General features: G+C 34.7%; 1 non-coding gene across 1 annotated transcript; it reads right to left on the reverse strand.

The window, feature by feature from the left end:
• Positions 1–2,726: 2,726 nt before the first annotated feature.
• Positions 2,727–2,798, reverse strand: TRNAP-AGG (transfer RNA proline (anticodon AGG)). Its single transcript has one exon. It is a non-coding gene; the product is annotated as a tRNA-Pro (tRNA).
• Positions 2,799–10,445: the final 7,647 nt, after the last annotated feature.

A 10,445-nucleotide genomic window follows, 5' to 3' on the forward strand; every position in this document is an offset into this window, starting at 1 on the left:
CACACAAACAACAATAAAAATATCAGCAACAGCAGCAATTTCTCTTCAAGCAGCACTCTGAATTCTGCTTTTTTACGACTTTTTGGTTTTGATATTTTCTACGTAAATTTCTGTTTTTTTTCGCCACATTGAACTTATACAATACGAATTGTATTTATTTATTGCTGTCGCTGCTGTTGCCGCTGCCGCTGCCGTTGCCTGTTGTTTTTCTATTATGCAGCATGCTATATGGGTGCGTGGAAATGTGAGAAATGAACATTTTGTAAAAATGTCACATTAAATTTAATTTATGCGCTGTTGCGCGCAACACGAATGTGGACAGACAGCCAGTTCAGCCGGCAGCCAACCCCCGGTCCGGTTCGGCAAGCCAAACTCACAAGAAATAAAAATATACAAAAAATCTTTACTAAAAGTGCGCCTGCCCTCCTGCTCAGCGTTGATACTCGAGTGCGAAGTTACTGCTTTGCCGCATCCTCATTCGCATCGCTGGTGGTGTTTGCCGTTGCTGCCCGCCAAGATAAATATCTTGCACATCAGTGCCTTCAACAGTTCGGGCCGTACGTGATCCAATGCACAAGCGCACGTACTTATTTGCTCGTACAAACCGTATCAACGCGTGTATCTGTCCAATATTGCTGACATTGATGATGAGCGGCGTGCATTTTTTATCCCCTGTAGCCTTAATTTTACTCCTCTGTTCGGTTTTTGTTGATCGCTGAGATTTAATGTACAAAAGTATGGCATGTGGTAATTTTTCATAAATTATTCAGTTGTTACATGTCATTATGGTCATCACTAGCTTTATCGCAATGCGTGAGATCTGTCTTTGACCCCTCTCACGGGATGATTGAATGAAGGGATGCGGTTAATCGGCAATGCCAATATGTTTATAAGTACAACTGCATTACAAATGAATCTCGTATTGCTTGTGTTCTTAATAGAAATCATAAATTCTATTATCCAAAACTATGTGAGATTATATGTCCTGGTAAAAACATTTGACTTCGAACTTAAGTTTTGTCAACCAATATTGAGATTTGATTGAGCGGTCGTAGATAAAATAAACTGCAATAGAAACACAGATTTCCCCTGCCTATTCAAAATTAATAATGACATGTAATTCAAGATTAAGAAATAAATAGTACTAATATAATAACAAGAAAAAACAGTGCAAACGAAGATTCCATGATTACCTATGATAATGATCCGTTTCAAATTTCGTGAAGATATGTCAACAAATGAAAAAGTTTGGCAGATTTAATCCCGTTATTCGCCTATTTCTATACTGAACAGGGTATATTAAGTTTGCCACGAGGTTTGTAACACCCAGAAGGAAACGTCGGAGACCCTATAAAATATATACATAAATGATCAGCATAATGAGATTTGGTTGAAATCGTTTAAGAAGATCCCAAGATATTTTCAGCTAAAAGTGGGCGGTGCCCCGCCTACTGTCTAATTTTGAACAAGGTTCCTATAAACCGTCTCACGGTACCAAGAAACATGTCTACCAAGTTTCATAAAGATATCTCAATTTTTACACAAGTTACAGCTTGTACTGGCGGACGGACGGACGGGCAGAGAGTCACCCGGATTTCAACTCGTCTCTTCATCCTGATCATTTATATATGCATATATAACTCTATATCTAACTCGATTAGTTTTAGGTGATACAAACAACCGTTAGGTGAACAAAACCATTATAATATGTAGCAACATGTTGCAAGAGTATAAAAATGTAAGGTGCAAGACTTTCCTGTTACAATTAAGAGCTCATACTTGGAGAGATTTTCGTAGAGGTTCCCATAAACCTATATTTCAGAGTACCAAACAAAAAAAAATATTCGAAAATTTTATAATTTTTGAATCAAATAATGTTCAATCATGCCTTATTAATTCTAATTCTTCAGAATTCTACTCTACGAGTATATACATATACGTATATGTCTATATATATATATATATATATATATATTTATATATAAAGTTATCTTATCGCTTTTCGCTTGCAAACAAAACACTTTTACCCTTAGCGGATTTACGGCTTACTTAATTTATACCCCGAGTTGACAGTGGTTTATTTAGTATATACAAATAAATTCGCTACAGCTCATCAAATATTCTGACTGCAATAATTTAAATTGCCTTTATAAGTTTAGTTTATAGCCCTAGATTTACAATCAAAAGCAGCTATAGTTAAAGTTAACAAACAACAGTGATTTCTAAAATTTATAATTTGTTGCTTTCAGTGAGAAGCTTGAGGAATGATAATATTTTTTAGTAGAATAACAAATAAGATTATTTTACTCGGAAAGTAAGCGCACGCGACTTTATGACTTAATCATCAGAAAGATATCCGATGATGTAAGGAAACTGGGTATAAACAATGTGAGAAAACTTAAAATCCGTTATACACAACAAAAGCGTTTTTTAATGAATGTCAAGAATTATTAATGGAGGTGCCTTGAGAACGCTCACTTTAATTTGACATATCTTTATACGCTGATTAACTGTCAAAATAATAAACAAAAATATTCTACAGTGGGCCCAAACTGCGTTCTATTGACAAAAAAAAATATATATATGTATATTTTTCCTGTGTTTATAAGTAATGCTTTCTAGTTAACACTAAATCGACAAATAAACCTCAATATTTGGAGTATGAAAATCATTATTATTTTAAGAAATAATTATTACTAGTACCAAAAAAAGTTTTCACACCACTTGGGCTCGTCCGGGATTTGAACCCGGGACCTCCCGCACCCTAAGCGGAAATCATACCCCTAGACCAACGAGCCAGTTGCAATACTTATAACTGATTTGTATGCTTCCCGTGATTGTATACACAGCTAGTTGACTAAAAACTTGTTTGAATCGTTGAATATTGCAGCGGTTAAGTTGGCTTGCAACAAATGAATGTTGGACAAAGAGGAATATAATAAATTAGGTAATTTGTATTGGTTTTATTTGCTATTTTTATGAAAATTAAATAGAAAAGCTGTCAATATAAGCTATCATAATATTATATATAGTACAGAATAATATATATATATATATACGGCAATAATCACATTAATGTATTAACTGAATTAATTGTTATACTTAAATAATAAATAATATCTTATTGGGCTAAAAGTTTGATTTCGAAATCGTATTGTCAAACATAAAACTAATATAAGAGTTAAGGGTCACACCTGATGTGGAATTAAAAAAAAAACAATTTTTAATATCTCAAATACATTTTGAGTTGCAGCTTTCTAAAGTGTAGCCGCTCTGTTCAATTAGCTCCATTAGTTTTTCTTTTAACGCATTTTTCTTAAATTTGCTGCAGTGATTAACGATTGTTTATATCACCTAAAACTAATCGAGTATATAGATAGATATAGGGTTATTTATATATATAAGTAATTAGGATGGTGAGACGGGTTGAATTCTGAGTGAATGTCTGTCTGTCCGTCCGTGCAAGATATAACATGAGTAAAAATTAAGATATCTGGATGCAACTTTATATATGGTACATATTTCTTGACACCATAAAAAGTTCGGTATTGTAAATATATGGGCGGAATCGGACTTCCGAACCTACTACATCAATTTCAAACAAATTCGGTATGAAAAATTACGTTGACATTTCTATATTACAGTGCGAAAAAGGATAAACTCGGATTAGAACCACGCCTACTTTCCATATAACACAAAATTCCATCTGATTATTTCACTTTACAGTATACAAATCAAGCACCAATGAATATATTCGTATAAAACTATAATGTATGTATAAAACTATATATGTCAATAATGTCTTTCAGATATGACATTTCAAGTTAAAAATTTGTCAAAATCGGATCATAACTCTTCAAGCCCACAAATACCGAAATTGCTGACCCCAGTGCCTACAGCTGACTTATCGGTCGACAATATCGGTCAACGTGGGAGATATATGGTATACCCCAAAAACGGAGATTTTAATTCAAAATCAAGTGGATTTACGAAGTAACATTATATATGTTTTTAATATGTTGGAAGAAATTCTTATACCGCATATATCGGCCAATATGTGAGTTATCTTAATCAAATTGAGTGGCATCTTATTTTGTTAATAATAAGTCGTAATGCCGAAAATAAATAAAGTCGGGCAATACTCTGATCTCTATCTAATATAAGATTTTCAAACGTCCGGTTGGCTTCATATCGCTAATATCGGTTGATATGTAAGATATCTTAGAAAAGTAGGCGTTAATTTTACTTTACTTTACTTTAATGTTTTAAGTTATGGTAACAAACCTTATGCCGAATATGTGGGTGAGTATATGAGTTATTTATTTATAAAATTGTTTGAAAATAAGTTCTTGAGTATACTTGAACAATGTCAAAGGTTAATGAAACAAGCCCAAACCTTTCTGTGCCCTCAATTTAACCTATATATATAAAGGAATACTTTAGAAATTTAAGTAATGTTTTTTATAAGAATTCCGGATAATCATTTCAAACCATGTGTATTCATAGAAGGGTAAATCAGGCTTTTATATAACCACTGTAAAGGCTATTGTAGAGTTAACGAGGCAGAAATATTTGCACTTTTAACAAAATAAAATAGTCCTCATATATTTTCGAAACATATTGCGGAGACATATTCCTTTTAAGTTTGAAGATTTTATAGTAAATCATCAATTTGTTGTTATTAAAATTTTTTTATATTTTTAGAAAGAATATCATTTTTTTATAAGTCCCTCCTTTTGACGACGTTAATTGATTCAAAGCTAAAAGTGTACGTACGTAAGTCTAATGAATATTTAGAAGCTGTTAAGGGCCTCTTGAAAAGGGTGATTTATAGGATTGGCATATTAGCTGCCATTTGGTTCAATAATATAAATCTACAAATTTTCTAATATACCTTATATGACATATTTCGTAAGGTATGAGAGATAAAAATTCGATTGATTTTTCTTAACTTTCAGAAGAAAAAGTCAAAGTTAAGTCTTCTGATGACTCTAGACTAGATAAAATGGATATAGGTATTAATATAGTTTTTTTTTATTTCGTCTTCTCACTTTACTAGTCGTTTATATTATATATTTTTGGATCACTTTACAATGCTATTTCTATTCCATTGTCCTACATGATGCTGTTCCAAAATTTGTGTATACACTGAAAACTTGTCCATATCTTTTGTAGCAACAGGTCAGGCACGCTTGATAAAAATCCAATTATGCCCTAACTCACCTGCCACCCCGAGTATAACACTTTCATTGTATATACATAGGTAATCCCTCATATTAAGCCAAACGTTGCTAAAACACAACGGACCCTCACTTTTCTTCGCCGGTGTCTCTATTTGAAAAGCACTTCCGATTGTGCTGTCAAGACAAGCAACAGCCAGCTGTCTGATATGCTGCTGACAAATTTAATACCACCAATTGCGACAAACAAACACAACAAACGCACACAAAATGCAGCATGCTATTGACATAACGCACTCCCACACTTCTTCCATCGTCGACGCGCTTAGCCGATGAAACCAGAAAATATTAGAAAATAGAACAGACATTTTAATGAAGTTTCAGTGGCTGCTGGCAGCCAGAGGATTTTATATGACATAAGTGAGGCATTTGTAGCGTAACAAGGGGGGATATACTGGCTATCGCAAGCCATTTGATTTAAGCATATGTGTGTGTGTGTGAATAGGAAATTCTATGAAATCTGCAAATTGCCATGTCATTATTTGTTAACATCAAACAGCTGCACACATACATGCACACACAATAACATCGACGTGGTATTATTGCTGCCAGCAGCATGAACAGCGAGCTGTGTCAGCAGAAAAATGGCCACCAGCAAAGTGCTAGCGATGTTGCCACCCGTTGACACATAGCTGTGACTATATGCATGTATATATGTATGTGCTAGTTGCTGTTGCTGTTGCGTTTCTGTGCGGCAAGTGGCAAGTGGCAACTGACAACTGCTGTTGCTGGTGTCAAAGAGTGTAATTGGCAACTTGGAAAAGGGGCATGACACACAACAACAACTACAGCAATAATAACAACAAAAATGAGGTTAACTCAGCGGTACGGCAAGCAGTAGTAACTTACTTGCAACATGGATAGCTCAGCCAGTTAGCATTATTCCTATTTTCTTGATATTTTTCCATTTTTATATTTTCCTAGGGATCTGTCAGTGGGCATGTTTAACTTGACAGTATAATATGGCTTACTACACCATGTAACTACCACAAAGAGCTACAAAGATGCGCAAATGCAAGTTGAGAAGCCGAAGGGTTTCAGTTGTTAGAGTAAAATAAAAGTGTGTACGAATAACGATGTAATTTATATAAGCAAAAGTTAAAATTTTAAATTTGGGTTTGGAAAATAAATTTAAATAATAGTTATTCTGAAATTATTTATATTGGTATGTTGTTTGAAAGAAATCGTATTGCCAACTTAGAATTCAACCGAATATTTGACATTGTTTTTATCGGTAGCATGGTAACACAATTCTTTGCTTAAGTTCCTAATCCTAAATGTGGTGTAAAGTTCCGTATTTCCAAATAAAGAATTTAAAAATATCTGCTACAAAAAAGTACGGAATGGACCCGATTTTTGGTGGTTATATAACTTTATGTAACTTTATATAACTATAAATAATTTTATCATCGACGTTTTTTTAAAGCACTCGAAACCAGATGGTAATGACTTATATTAAAACAAAGCTTAGTATGCGTAAAATTCCAATGTTTCGAAACATAAATATATTACATTGCTGACGTTCTGAATAAGCAAACCATAGCTGACTTTGATTCGCCAAGTGTTGTACAGTAGCGAATCGAACAAACCACATATATCAAGGAAGCGGGCAGCACTTGCGTTGCAACCCTTCTTTCTTTTCTGGATAAATTCTTTTATCCGTGTCAAATATGTAAGTAACGTTTTAGTAACCTTAATTTTCTTCTTCTTTAACTAATTGATTTTATGTTATAAGTTTAAAATAAAAAAATATTTTTGTTCTTTATAAGTTTTAACAATAATTTATCATTTGAATCATTCACAATGATAATTCGGGTTTAAAATATGGAAAATAAAACAAAACTTGTTAACAATGAAGGTTGCAGCAAAGTTGGGACCCAAACACTCGAAAATGATTGTAAAACATTAATGTTTGTTCAAAGATTGAATATCGCCCTCTTATTTTGAAACTTATGTCGATTTTTCTTCTTTTTTTTTTTGTAAAAAATGTTTATTTTAAAAAGAGTGAATCGTATATTTTTTATATCCTGAACAGGGTATATTAAGTTTGCCACGAACTCTGTGACATCCAGAAGGACGTCGGGGACCCTATAAAATATATACACAAATGATCAGCATGATGAGCTGAGTTGATTTATCCATGTTTTTGTAGAATATATACGCGAACCCCCAGTTTTTGAGTATCGGTATAAAATTGTGTACACTATTTATCCCCAAGAATCTGCTCAGATGTCGGACCACTATAGCATATACCCTCCAATCTTCAAATATATTATTCAGAGCGATCCACAATTGCTTATAGCTGCCATTTAAACTGTCCGATCAAAAACAAGATAACGATATTTTTATACCTTTTTATGGTATACTATAAAAAAGTACCTGTGAAGAGAATTATAGCTTCGGTAGAACTAAAGTGTGTGTGTTTTTTTTTGTTTTCCTTTGATTTGCAGCCAGTTAATTTCGATGACTTATTACCATCCCATAGTATCCGGGGCATGCTCACAAATTAAAGGTCTCTGGTAAATAGATGCACTGTGTTGCCTCTAATGCTTTTTTATAAGGCGTTAAGGGGTTCTATTGACTGCTCGAAACTTCTAAAAAACCAAAGTTTAATTTTCCCCATAACGCACTACAGGTTAACAACCCTTTAATGTCGAAGTAGCCTTTTCTGGCTTGAATTGTATACCTTATAACGGTTTTCAACTCTACTCAGTTGAATTGAAATTAAAGCAATTAGCGATTACAATTTCGTTTCTGTAAGAAAGCATTTTGTTTATTGAATTAAATGAGATGAAGAAGCATTACCACAAACTCTCCGTTTCTTTGCTGCCGCTAGTTATCGAAAATGCTGTTTAAATAGTATTAATTTTGGGCTGGCGCAGACTACGATATATGCATTTGTTGAAGAGGTTTTTAATATTATGTGCTCCGAACGTCTTTATAGTTTAATTAAATTGATTAAAACTTGCAAATCCACCAACAATTAAAAATTAACCTAATATGTATATACACATTATTCGGACATTGTCATTAACGATATTTTGTACCAGTGTCTAATTGGTCACTGATTGAAATAATTTAATATTATAAATAAAATAGTTTTTGTACCCATTTTGAAATTTTTGTTAGTATTTTTCCTTAATAAACGAATTAATGCTTGGTAGCAGTTGTAGCTTTTTGATACTGTAGTCAACCCCGCTGATATCGATATTTAAAATAATGATAACGCTTTTTAAAACTTCAACCAAAATGCCGTTGAGTTAAAAACCGTACTAGGGGCCTGATCTAAATATTATTATTACTATTATCACTCTATCCAAAAATGAAAAAGTTAGATCTGCAATATGACGAGATATCACAAATTGTGGTTTTAATTCTGCGTGGAAAGAACTTTTGGACAAATAGTTTCCGTCTTAAGATATTTATTGTTGCTGTTGTAAATGAATTCAAAACACTTAATATATTAGGTCAAGTAAAAAGTTCGTTCGGTTTTTATTTAAGAGATGGCGTTATTGTCCATAGTACTAGTGTTACGTGTCGCATCATGTCATACTATACGGCGCTGAAAACGTGTTTATTCGCGCTAAAAGTTTGTCTTTGATAGTTTTTCGATTGATTTACTCAGTTCGTTGTGAGCGCTCGTCAAAGATGGACACCAACAAAGAGAAAATTCGCTATATTTTACAATTTTTCTTCGATCAAGGCGAAAAAGCGGCTGAACAAATTAATTTAGTTTATGGGCCCGATACTGTACACGAACGTGTAGCACAAAAGTGATTTGCTAGGTTGCGTTCCGGTAATTTCGATGTCAAAGATGCACCACGCGTCGGGAGGCCTGTCGTCGAAAATTGCGATAAAATTGTGGAAATAGTGGAAACAGACCATCACGTGGGCACTTATTTAATTGCTGAGGAACTAAAAATAAGCCAGAAAACCGTTTGGAACCATTTGCATAACCTTGGATTCAAAAAGGAGCTCGATGTTTAGGTGTCACACGAACTAACGCAAAAAACATGATGGACCGAATTTCCATCTGCAAATCGCTACAGAAACGCAACAAATTCGACCCGTTTCTGAAGCGGATTGTGACTGGCGATGAAAAATGGGTCACTTATGACAATATCGAGCGCAAACTGTCGTGGTCAAAGCTCGGGGAAGCGGCCCAGACGGTGGCCAAGACCGGATTCACGGCCAGGAAGGTTTTGCTGTGTGTTTGGTGGGATGGGCAAGGAATCATCTACTACGAGCTGCTCCCCTATGGCCAAACGCTCCATTGAGCCCTCTAGTGCCAACAACTAGACCGCTTGAAGGCCGCACTCATCCAAAAGAGGCCATCTATGATCAACAGCGGCCGAATTGTGTTCCATCAGAACAATGCCAGGCCACACGTCTTTGGTGACGAGCCAGAAGCTCCGGCAGCTCGGATGGGAGGTCCTAATGCACCCACCTTATAGTCCGGACCTGGCACCAAGTGATTACCATATTTTCCTGTCCATGGCGAACGCGCTTAATGGTAAGAAGTTAGCCTCAAGAGAGGCCTGTGAAAATTGGCTCTCCGAGTTTTTTGCCAATAGGGACGCAGCCTTCTACGAGACAAATGTACACAAAGTTATCATCTTTTGAAAAATCAATAAAAAACCGAACGAACTTTTTACTTTACCAATATTTTTAAAATAATCAATGATGCGTTGAGAACACACAAAAAATCGTTATCTATTCCAGTTTTACGTTTCGCAATTGACAGCTCCATAAATATTACATGAGTAGGCATGCGCCTATTTTGCAATCATTAACTTGTTGATTTTCTTCGCGTTCCAGCGATTGCACCTAATCAGATAACATTCGTATATTGTACATACATATATATATGTATGTATGTATGTATATGCTTTTTCTGGGTTACATGAGCTTGCCTGTAAGCCAAGCTTGCTATTTTTAGCGCTAAGCTCATGGATTCATTTACATGCCGCAAATGCAATTAAACTTTGAAATGCTCGTAAAGGGCATTGTAATGCAAGCAAATATGTCAGTCAAGCGAAGAGTCATATGCACTCACATACATATATATTCTACGTATGTACACACTCGTATAAGCTGTCAAAAGGCGTTAATTCCGAGATTTACTTTATATTTATACATTACAATTGCTGTCAACCGTAGCGAAGCGTTTGTCGTTGCTGTTGCTACCGCTGTCAGTGTCAACGA

The sequence above is a fragment of the Bactrocera oleae genome, chromosome 3, assembly GCF_042242935.1.
Source record: "Bactrocera oleae isolate idBacOlea1 chromosome 3, idBacOlea1, whole genome shotgun sequence".
NCBI classification, from domain to species: domain Eukaryota; kingdom Metazoa; phylum Arthropoda; class Insecta; order Diptera; family Tephritidae; genus Bactrocera; species Bactrocera oleae.